Here is a 12,407-nt window from a genome sequence, read left to right on the forward strand (position 1 = left end):
TGCTGGGCTCTTTTTCTTGAGTCAACCACCTTCCAGGTATTTTATGTTTTCTGTGCCAACATATTCATGGTGTCCTGCATGGACGATCTGCTCCTCCAGGAAGCTCCTCTCAGCATCTCCGTTCTCTCAGAGCAAGCTTCATGTGCCCTCTGACAGTTCTCCATGCACCTTAGAGCATCAGAAAAGCTAAAAAAAAAAAAAAAAAAAAAAAAAAAAAATTATATATATATATATATACTTTTAAAATTTACTTCTGATCTATATGTTAGCCTAAAAACTACTAAACGCTGATGTGAATCAGGAGTAACAGAAGAGAACTATCCACCTTAGCATTTTGCAGCGGAGCTGATCTTACTTAAAGGCATGCTAGATGAAAATGGAAAACTCCCTAGGACCCAGCTGTCAAGAGAGGCCCTGGTAAATTGCTACATGGCTGAATGCTGTCAAAACTATCAGTTTCTCCTCTCCCTAAATGTGGTAGCTAGGCAACTTCAATAACATTTGGAGCCCAACCCACACAAATCTCATTCCCAGACAAGATAAAGTGCCAACACCGGTTGGTTACCTTTGAGAGACACCCTCCCTGAGGCCATTGAGATGGGCCATATGTCTGTGAGGAAATTTTGATAACAACCTATGCTTTAAGTATGCATAGGTATGTTTAATTGACTTAATTATGTAGCATAGAAACAATGATACAATGTATGGAAGACTTAGATTTTTCCAACTGTAAGGTAAAGTAAGATGTAAAGGATTATCATGGCAACATGGTATTTATGTGAAAAACTAGCTGCATATTGCAACACTGTAAATTAAGCAAAATAAGAAATCATTTCAAGAGGACTTTCAAAGCATGAAATTCTTGCTGTGAGTTGGCCCCATAAATAAATCTAAAATTAAGTGAGAAGTCATATGTCTTATACATATATAATTCGACTGAAGAGAAAGGCCTCCGGAAATAACTGTATAGATAGTGATTTTAAATTGGAAACAACTATTGCCACAAGAGTATTCAGAAAGCTTTTATCTTTTCAGATTCCAGTTAGCTGGAGATATAACATACCCACTAAGGGACTCTACAAAAATGACCAAAGTCACTATGATTGGGGGTAGCACAGAGTTTAAAGATACATACTGGTTGCTAGATGCTCTATCCCCAGTTCTTCAGTATGAAGTGACTGAGTGCTTCCTTTTATTATTATCCTGGGATGATAAATATGTATATAAAATTATTCAGAGAAAGCGTTAACTCTACCAATTTTTGTTCTCTTATACAAACTGCTTCAATACATAAAATTAAAACTTCCTAGTTGGGAAAGAAGAATGATATGATTAAACTGATGACTAGAGAAAATTCTTTTCTAGCTATTTATTAAGCTAATCAACTATTCTTCTGCTTCCCATTTTTTTCCTGTATGAAATATAAACACATTCTAAATTTTATCTAATATTTTTGATAAGCTGGAAAAACTGTATTATTTGGGGGATTTGCTCAATAAATCAAATTTACCATTATAAAAACAATGACTATATATTTTAGAGACTCACAAAAATAGAGTCATGATGAAAAACTCTAAAAAGGTAGAGGGGTGGGAGGGAAAAGGAGGGGGCGGGGGTTAGCAAGGATGGTGGAATGTGATAGACATGATTATCCAAGGTACATACATGTATGAAGAAACAAATTGGTGCCAACATACTTTATATACAGCCAGAGATATGAAAAGTTGTGCTGTATATATGTAATAAGAATTGTAATGAATTCAGCTGTCATTTATTTTTTAAATCAATAAAAAATAAGTATGTAAATACAGACTTTATTTTAAAAAATATATGTATATTTTTTGAGCTTTAGATGGACATAATACCTCTAATTAATTTATTTATCTTTATGTGGACTGAGGATTGAACCCAGGGCCTCATACATGCTAGGCAAGCACTCTACCACTGAGCTACAATCCCAGCCCCAGACTTGGTATTTAAAAATTCTTCTCTGACTTATTCCTGTAAAGCAAAACCCAAATGTTCTAGTCTAGCATACAGTTGAGCTAGTTGTAGAATACACATATTTTGCTAAATTAGTTAAACACAGACAAATAGCAGTAGTTAATTTACCAGCGAGGAACTGGGGGCATGTCTGTCGGTTATCTGTTAGCAGGATCAGATCCAAGGAAAGGTTGGTGTCAAGCAATTGAAAAACTGTCTGAATGCATTTGGGGCTTTGATTTCTGAACAATTTTCAATCCTGGGCCAATTATGCAGCATCATGCTTGGACAACAGGAAACTGCCTTAAGAGGAATTTGTTACTGTCATTTACAAGCTATCGCAGACAGCCCATTCAAGGACAGATAAGGTGTTTTCCTGTGAAGTAGCTGTATTGTCTCAAGAATAGGTTATAGATTCTGGCTCTCCATGCACTACTCCCATAGACAATCTCCGGCAAGTCATTTAATGTCCCTGTCTCATTTCATCATCTTTTAAAAAGAAAAAAACTAATAATAGAAGCTTCAAAGGAATAAGGCTCATGTAAAATACTTAGTGGAAAAGTGCTTTCTGTGCTGAAGGACTCTACCCACTCATCTAAGAGACTGTGGTTACTTTTCTCTGCACAATAGTCCTTGCTACTGTGTTAGTGAACTCCTACTTTGGGGTGTTAAGTTCTAAAGACCCAGCTGAAGAGCCTCCAACCTTCCCATCTTAACTGTAAGGGTAAATAAATAAGCAGAGAACATCTCAGAACTATTAAAGTAGTAAATAGGAAGTATCTGGAAAGAAGTGAACTTGTGTACAACCTTTGAATTCTTATGTACAGCAAGCTAAACACCTTGGACCATTTATTTGTTCTTACTGGTTTGTCTTTCTTCCTGTAAGTGACATTTCCTGGATGGCTATACACAAATTGACTTGTACTTAGCTATATTGGAAGGAGGTTACTGTTTAGATTAGAGACATGCTGTGGTACATCTTTTGTAGAGTGAAGAATGCTTTAGTGTTCAAACATAATGATCATATAAATTTGGTTTTTCTTATGCTTTGTGTTCTAAAATGGGGATGTAACCTCACTGGGCTTTGTGTTATTGTTAATGTGGGAGCCCCACCCATGAACTAGAAGCATTGACAATGGACCAGGAGATGATACAAATGAAGAATTAAGACACTGTCTTTGTAATAAGCTCTTATTCATCTCATTGTCTTGAGTGGCAAAACCTTTTATCCGAATCTACACCACCCCTTCCGCAGCACTCTTAATCTCTGCTAGTGGAGTCATAGTCACCCTTACTTTGGGGCACTGGCTTCTTAGTAACTGAGTATCAGCATCTGCAAGATAGGTCCTGTTCCTTACAACTACTTCTGATTTGCTTGCTCTGTTGGATTATGAGCAGTTGAAGACTCTGTACTTCAACTTGGTCTGTTATTTTTGTTGCTCACTCTGTGACTGGCTCATAGGGGTCAACAGCTTCTTTTGGAAGGCCTCCTCCTTTCCAATTTCTCCTTTGCCCCAGACCTCAATCCTTTCTAATTTAGTTCTCAATAGGGCCAGCAAGGACAATATCCACTCTGGAACCAGGTTCAACTTCAGGATCTCCGGTGGACAATTCTAGGACTTCCTGTTGGCCCTACAATGATGGTTTATGGAGTGTTTATTTTTTAAATGATTTCCTAAGTCAAACTTCTTTCTGGAAAAGAAACTAGTTGAGTCCCCCCACCCCAAAAAATGGATGATTTGTAACCACAAAAAGAACAAATATAGCCTAGAATACAAGTAGAAATAGAAATTCCATTGTCTCCAGAATGTGCTATATATCTTCTCTTCACATGTTGCTTTATTTTCTTAGAAAAGATTTTCCCACCAACAGGAGGTGTGAAATTTTCAATCATTCAAAGTCCTAGCCAGAAAATGACTGACCCCTGCTGTTTCTTCTGCCCAAAAGTAAACAACCAATGAGATCTCTTATTTGGCCAATTGAAGTGAAGAGCACTTTCCAGACCAATCAATTCAAGTCAGACAGTAAGGTATATCACTTTGAATTTCTTTGCTCACTCTTAGACCATTAAGGGTGGAAAAAAAAAAAAAAAAAACATGAGGGTACAGAACAAGTGACCAGAAGAAGAAAATGAGAATTGCTGGACAGACAAGATAATTGCTTCTATCTGAGAATCTATCTATTTGGTTGATTCTCTTTCATTCTTTTGACTTTTCTGTTTTCTCCCTTTAGTTTTCTTGCCTTGGTGTATATCAAAAATTTCTTAAGATCTTTTAGATCAAAGTGCCCGATGGGAGGTAACAAATGAGCCTGAAAGAAGCTTTGTAGGGGAGTTAACACTTTATGAGAGTCACTCACAGCCCCCTCCCTGCAACAAACTTCAGGAAGTGAGAGATCTCCATTTCCAGATACAAGGATTAATACTCACAGATAATAAAAAGGGCATCAAGATGATAAAGCTAACAAAGGCTGCATTGGAACTGAAAATCTGAATTCAATTGGAAAGGGAAATTTGTAGTGGGAGCTGGCACAAACAGGATTCATGGGGACAACTGTGTGTGGGCTCATCTCTACCCTTTTACTCATAAGAGATTTGTTATTTTCCAAGGATGGCCTCAAAGAACAATTTAGGCCAGATTAATGAATTATTTGTACAAGAAGTATAAATAAACAAATACTCTCTTTTCTTTTCTTTGGGACTTATTTGACCCACCAGCATAGTGTTAAAATGGAAAACTGAGATGAGGGTGTAGACCTACGGACATGGGAACAAGGAGTCCAGCCGTCTTGACGAGTATAGGCCACAATAAAGGCTTTCTCACAACATTATATGACATGAAGACTCTACTGAGATTTAGTGGAAAGTCTTTTAGAAATAAACAGAATGATTTTTCCAAGAATCTCCCTTTGGCATAATGCCTTCCTGAATCCAGGCAGGTGTTAGCCAACTATTGGAGGATCTCCAAATCTTAGTTCCTTGCCAAATGCCTTCATATTCTAAATAAACACTTCCAAGAGATGGCTATATACAGAGCATGAATGATGACAGGATGCTTTCTGCAGCCACAGGATAAGGCTGAAGCCATCTTTTTTACCTTTTTAACACTTATCCACTGTGTGTCGCCTCATGCTTGGCTCCAGCTGTACAACTTGTGTCTTTTCCTTCAAACTCAAGTACAGTGGATACACTTCAGTGCATTCCTGAGTTGAGAACTTCAAATTATTTTCAAGATCATTCTAGGGTAAAAGTAAAGAGTATGGTGAGTATCTGGCACAGATCACAGACCAGCTCTAGTAGCAGACTACTAAGGTAGCCAACACCATTCTTTGTTGTGGATAGAATCATAGCCTCAAAGATCCATGCAGTGGATAACTGGCCAAGGAGGGATTTAAGTCCATCTGCCAAGCTCTGGAGTCTGCTTCTTCTTCATCCTCTGTGACAACTTTTATGCAACATTTTCAACAGTTTCTGGTATTGCACAGAATATATCTGGAATTGCCACACATTGAAATTCAATTATTTCTAATTATATTTGAGTCTTATCATTTTTAAAAGTTATCATTACTTTATAATCATGCCTTGTTTAAATAACCTAGTTTGACCACTCATCCTACATGCAAAAGTTGACTCTGCATAACTTTAACAGTAATAAAAAAAATGAATCATTTTACAAAGGACTCAGATTTGCCACTATTTAAGAGAATGTATGACTGCCTCTGAAAAAGGTACTTGGTAAAATACCTTGAATAAAAGTAGAATTGCTGAAATAGTCTTGCTTACTTCCCACCTCACCCCCAAGGTGATTCTTTGAAGAATGATAATCATTTACCTGGATAAATTCTGATAAATTTATCTAAAAATTAAATTTGCAAGTAACTTGAAGAAAAGCCAGTGGAATTCATTTTGGTTTTTATTCATATTCCTTTCATCATTACTCTGCTCATTCATTCAGTAAACACTTTTGTACCTTCAGTTTATGTGAGGGTCTGAACTATAAATTGAGGAAAAAGAAAAATAATAATATCAATAATAATAATAGTAACCCACTATCTAAGGGAACCAATATCTGATGCTTTCATTTTAATCCTTAGAAGATTTGTGTAGACTTCTGAATTATATAACTTAAACCAAATTTCTAGCAAGACTCTAACTTCTACATATGTCTCTGCTATATATCTCAATAAGCTTCAACTCTCTACTTAAAGAAAAACAATACAAAGGGAAGGAAAAAAATGATTTCTGAATATTTATCTATGCATACTAGGGAAAGTACCATGCATGGACCCTCAGTATATGTAACAGAAGCTCCCTAGGGGGTCAGACTAAGGAACATCTCCTATCCAGTGTCTAATTTACCTAATCCATTAATGAATTAGTGCCAAGGACCATCTTTATTGCAGATTCTCATTTTAAGCAGCCATGTTTGCCTAATCCTGAGCATACAGCAGAGTCATATGTAGAAGCATCCTTGAATTATGTAGCCTACTTCCATACTTTATTCTTTTCCAAAACTTTCATTTAGAGAAATTTATACTACTTAAAACGACCTATTCTGATCCTGTAAATCTCAATGGTACTTAAAACCTTCACACCCTGCTTCAGCAGGGTTAGTGACCATATTATGTAAGCATAGCTGTGCTGTAAGTTAACCTCAAAACTGCACTGACTTCTCCCTACAAAGATTTATTATAGGTAAACAGAAGGCTCTACTTCAGTGGCTAGTTTAGGGATTGTACAGTCGGAGTGTCAGCAGGATACAAATGTTACACATGCATGGAGACAAAGACAGATGAATAAAGGTGCCATTTTTAAGGTATGTGAGCAGGGTGAGGAAAAATACATGAACATGGCAGTATCTAGAAGCTAATAATAGTAGATCAACCTAAAGGTCTAAAGGGGCCAAAAGAGAAAGCATGTACTAGAAATTAGTGCAGAAAGGGCTAGTTGAAAGAAGCTGTAAGGTTTTCTTAGATGGGCTCAGCCAGCCTGCAGCTACCACGTAGGGAAGAAATCGATCTCACCATATTCTCTACCTTCAGTCTTTGGTCACTGCTGGACAAGTACAACACACCGCCACAGGGAAAAGGAGTCCATTATGTTGTGCTCACAGACCAACTTCCTGGGTGCACAGCTGGATGGAGAAAAAAGGAAAGAGAGTCTGGGAGAGAAGATACCCAACCCTGGAAACAGTTGGCCTGAGCCTTCTCCGTGTTTATGTTTGTAGTCTCCCCTCTAAATGTACCTTCTTGAGGCAAAGACTGAGTCTGTATTGCTCTATATTGAGTCCCCTACACTCAGTGCAATGCCTGGTATGTGACAGCAACTCTTTTAATTACATGTTGAATAACCACTGAATTATTCGGAGCCTGTATTTAGACATAGGCACAGTATAGTTGCACAATAAATATTTACCATATTCACTCATTTGAGTGAACCCAAGAACATGGTCTCCTTGAGCTAAGTTTTGTGTACAATCTCCCTTCCAGGTATAATGCTCCCAGGTAGCCCTTTCTACTTTTGATACACTCTAAAAGGGTATTTTGAGCATGCATAATCAATTAGCAGCTTTATTTATTTGCAGTAACCATCGATGTGTCTTGTAAATAGCTGACTTTTAACACATTGAATCAAAGTTCCATTTAGCTTGTACAATGTTAAATGTTTAGGAAATGTGGATCCTGAGTATGCTGCATCATCTGTCTCGTTTCTGGAGTGATAAGGAAGAAAACTGCAAATGGGCCTTACGATGAGCTTGGACATCATTGGCTTGCTCCATAATAAAAAGGATATTACGCTGTGGTAAAACATTCTGAGTGATGTGTAAGAAGGCATATTCCCTTACTATTGAAATCTTTCATTTACCATGGAAACTTGGTCTCTTGATGATTAGAAGTTCAGCTAAAAACACCAGAATAAGCTATCTTAGAAATTTATATGTTCAAGTGTTTACAATGTAAATGTGGCAACATCATACAGATTGTCTCAAAAAGACTAGATCGACAGTCTTCATTACAAAAACCCTGGGCTCCCAATGACTGCATTCAAGTTGCAAGACAATCGCTGATACATCTACCAACAAAACCTACCTATCATTATTTTCACCAAAATAATGATTTGATTTTGCAAAATAATAGAGTTCAGGAAGTTGTCTGTAATATAAAAATCTAAAAGCATATTTACAATGGCACAATAATGGTTTAAATATGTTAGTTACGCTTTAATAGAATGTTAGCATTCCAAAGGAGCTTTTATATGATCATTTTATTTTCAAACAGAACCATTCTCTTTGTCACTTGTTTCCCATGACCTTCAGGAACTGTTTAAATTTATAGAGGTAAATGTCAGTGTTCTGACAATAAGTTTCACCTTCTATACTTGCAAAAAAACAACAACAACATGACTTATTTCTTTGCAGGAAAAATAATTATCAGTAGAATTATGTCCTTTTTATAAATATGCAGCTCACTGAGCTCAGTTGCACTAGGAAATCTTTCACAGATATGAAACTATTAATTGTTTAGCATGCCATATCTCAGAAACTTCCTTCCCAACCAGGACAGGCAGACACACAAACATTTCTTTTAAGTTACCTGGTCCTGCCAATGCCTTTACCAGGACTGCTGTTTCTCAAGGGCAGTGGAGGGTGAGGTTTGGTGTTACACTGAGCTTGAATCTGGGCACGGCCATCAGCAGGAAACATGAGTCTCAGCAAGCCACTCGAACTCTCTATCTTGATTTCCTCCTCTGTAAAATGAGAATAAAAACAGCATCTGCTTGTGGGGTTGCTGACAGGATTAATGAGCTGATTCTAGCAAAGTACTTTATAGAATAATATCTATAGTCATGTTCTTCTTTTTCTTTTTTTAATACCTCTGGCTTTGCTTACATTCTGGGTGTGGCTACTGCATTCACAGGACCAGAAGTTACAGGCTTCCTACCATGAGACTCCTGGCACATTTGGTCTGCCCTGTTCCCCTGAGTAGGGAACTGCAGGAGGTGGGAACAGCTCAGGACCAATTCCTGATATTTTAAATATTATTTTCCTTAGATTTATATATTCAGCACACCTTTATTGAGAACCTATATTGAAATGAATAGTGGTTTCATATGATTAATTTCAAGTAATATTTTGCCCTAGGCAAAAGGTTAAGGATATGGAAATGAATAAAACAAAATTGAACCCTGTCGTCACACAGTTGCTGATCCAGGGGGTAAGGCAGACAATTCAACAATGTGCTCAAGGATAAAGGAAGTGAAGGATTTTATGGTAGAAAATATCATCTACCCATGAGCCAAACTCAAAGGGGTAAGGGTAAGGGAGATCAGGAGATTTTTCAATCCAAGAACAGATCACTGGAGAAAATGCTGCCTAACTATACAGTTATTAGTCATGTGAATCCATAACATTTTCAAATGCATGGGTCTTTGATTGAATTTCTCACTAAATCAGAGCCTGAAACAGTCTTTGAAGCAACAGTTTATTTGGTGGAGCATTCAGGAATCAAAAAGGAGGGAGTTGGAAAAATAAAATAGTGAAGAAGGGAAATCAGCATGAGTGTTCTTTCAAGATTGCTGCCATCGTTGACAAGGCTAGATTCTGCTAGGACCCCTTACAATCCTGCAAGACAGAAGCCTGGAGAATTATCACCACTCAGTGTTGACTCCATGGGGGTTAACTCTCTCTCACATGTCTGTGGGCCACTGATGTAGGCTGAGCATCCTCCCGAGGATTAGGAGAAGGCCCCAGGACAGAATGTCAAGGCAATAACAGGAAGAGCTAGGGAGTCTGAGCTGGCACTCAAGTGACCAAAGGCACCTGGGACAGTGAGGAATCTACCCTGGAATCATCAGCTAACTTTCTGCATGTATATAAACTTCACCGTCATTTTATAAAACATTGTTTCTAGATTTAACTCCCATAGAATTATTTATCCCTAAAAATATGATGCTGAAATGTTGATATGTTAACAAATGATAATGTGGCTGCCTGAGAATAGAGTCTGTAGCAGTAAATTCCATTGTTCAAATCACAAAATACATCACGTATAGAGGAATAAAATGGAGAGATTCATCCTATATGGTAAAAACAGATTGATAGGGTCTAAGGAAAAACAGTGACCAAGACAGTATCAGTAATACCAATCAAAGTCAACTGGATTATGAAAACTCCAATTCTTTCTGGGTGAGGCTCTATCACTGAAGGGTAAGCTTCCTTCATAGGAGACTCATAAGTCATCAAGATTGAGGAAGAATAAGGACACAAAGGAAGGGTAAAGGGGGATTAAGGAAAACACCCCACTGAGAGCAGGAAGAGGAGGAAATAAGCTTTTCTGTACTAGACCAAATTGGAAGCAAAGACATTGGAGGCTTAGAAACCTCATTATTACGTTTTTTCTCAGGGCAGCAATGTCAAACATTTTATTTAAAACAAGTCTGTGAATGGGATTAGAAAGGAGGTCACAGAGATAGTGAAGAGGCAAATCCAGTGAGATTCCAATATAAATAAGATGGGGCAATATGCAGATCTCCCTCCTGGAGGGCAAGCTCCTTAGGAGTTGTGATCATTTCTTTAATCTGGGCTCTACCACCACTGCATATAGTAGGTTATTAGTAGACACATATTTCATTAAAAGAGCAAGACTTCAGACTTGATCATCACTATATTATGTAACACAATAGAAGTAAAATTATGGGGAAATCTGAATTTAGTTTTGGACATAATGCATTTGAGATGCCTATGGAGCACCCGAGTGAATGTTTCTAGTAGGCCATTAGATATATAGGAGTTCAGAAAATGGACACATCTGGAAATACAAATAGGAATGTTAATCTGCATGAGGGGTAGAGGCAGTTGAAACTGTACAAATGGGTGAGCTCTCCTGCAGAATATAGACTGAAAAAAGTTGAGTCCCCAAAACAAAACCATGGAAAACCAAACTTCAAAGAGCATTGAAGAGAAATCGAATAGAAGAAGGGAAAGTCGCTACTGGAAATAAGTTAAATGTAACAAAGGTAGAACAAGCAAACAAACAAATATAAACGGTTTGATTTAGTGTTTGTAGACCTTAAGAAGAGCAGTGGAGTGGAAGATGGGGTCGGGAGGCAGACTGAAGTGGGCCCAAGAGAAGTAAGGAAGTCACAGATGGAAACGCAAGCTTCTCTTTCTAGAGATTTGTAGCCACAAAAAGGAGGAAAACATAGGAGCTGAGAAGGGACATCGTGGCAAGGGAGAGAGTTTGTTGCTGTTTTGTTTTTGGTTTTGAAGGTAGAAAGACTTGAGCAAATTTCTAGTCAAACAGGAAAACAGCTAAGGGAGGGTGAGACTCAGAATACAAGGAGGCAATTTTCTGCTGAGCTTGAAGTCTACAGGGTTGGGCTGGGGCAGGATGCAGGGCTTCCATGAAATAAAGGGCCTTCAGCAGGAACATCCCTAACAGTGGGAAGGGAGGCAGAGTGTGTGCAGAGACTGAAAAATGAGAAATCAGTGGTGAAGGGCCTTGAGAAAGGTTGGAGAGGTTTGAAATGCCATGCGCTGCCTGGTCCGTGTGACAGGTCTGTTCTTTTGTATCCTTAAAGAATCACAGGGTCAGAGGTGCAGCTTCTTTCGGTAACAATGGGGAAGAGATTCTCAGTAATGCAGCACGATATCCCAACCTGGGCTTTAAAAAAAGAATGTTGAATGAATGGAGATGAACTTGGACAGCAAAGCTCAGTCCTTTTCTTAGGCAGTATTATCACTTTACATATGTAACACCAAAATAAAAGTGAAATGGACAGGCAGTACAGAACCCAGTAACCTGAGCATTTCACAGGTGTAAATAACAACATCATATGATTAGCTACCACTTACTGACTGCTTATCATGTTGGGTAGCACTACTGTTTCATTACATGACTTCATTCCTGTTTCATGAAAGTTTGTTACGCTGGGTAACTTTCAACAATTGTTTTCATAATTTTGATAGGTTTATATGGAAGTATTCACATGCCTATGTATATGTACCTAGAAGTTAGACCCTTCAGTGATATTCTTTTACCTTGTAAAGATTTCTTGGGCATTCTGAAAAACTTTGAACTATTTTTGATCAGGGGCTACTGATGCTGCAATATGTGTTTTTTTGTTTCATGGTTGCCAAAATTGTTTTTGATTATTTTTGTAATTGTTGGGAAATTTTTAAAATGTTCAAGGTCAATTTATTCTTTTACATATCTAATACATAATTATTGAGTAGCTAATACCTATTAAGTGTTTCGGATGCAGAGTTGACTAGGCAGTTCTTCTCTCTTACACATTCAGTTTTTGTGGAAAATAGAGATTAATATATAGGCAATTACTACACAGTGGATTTTTTTTCTGCATATTTAGGTATAAGCAGTGGGTACTACAGAAGCACAGGGTAGGAGAGTGATTGGATCAGCCACAG

This window comes from Callospermophilus lateralis, chromosome 16 (assembly GCF_048772815.1).
Source record: "Callospermophilus lateralis isolate mCalLat2 chromosome 16, mCalLat2.hap1, whole genome shotgun sequence".
NCBI lineage: Eukaryota > Metazoa > Chordata > Mammalia > Rodentia > Sciuridae > Callospermophilus > Callospermophilus lateralis.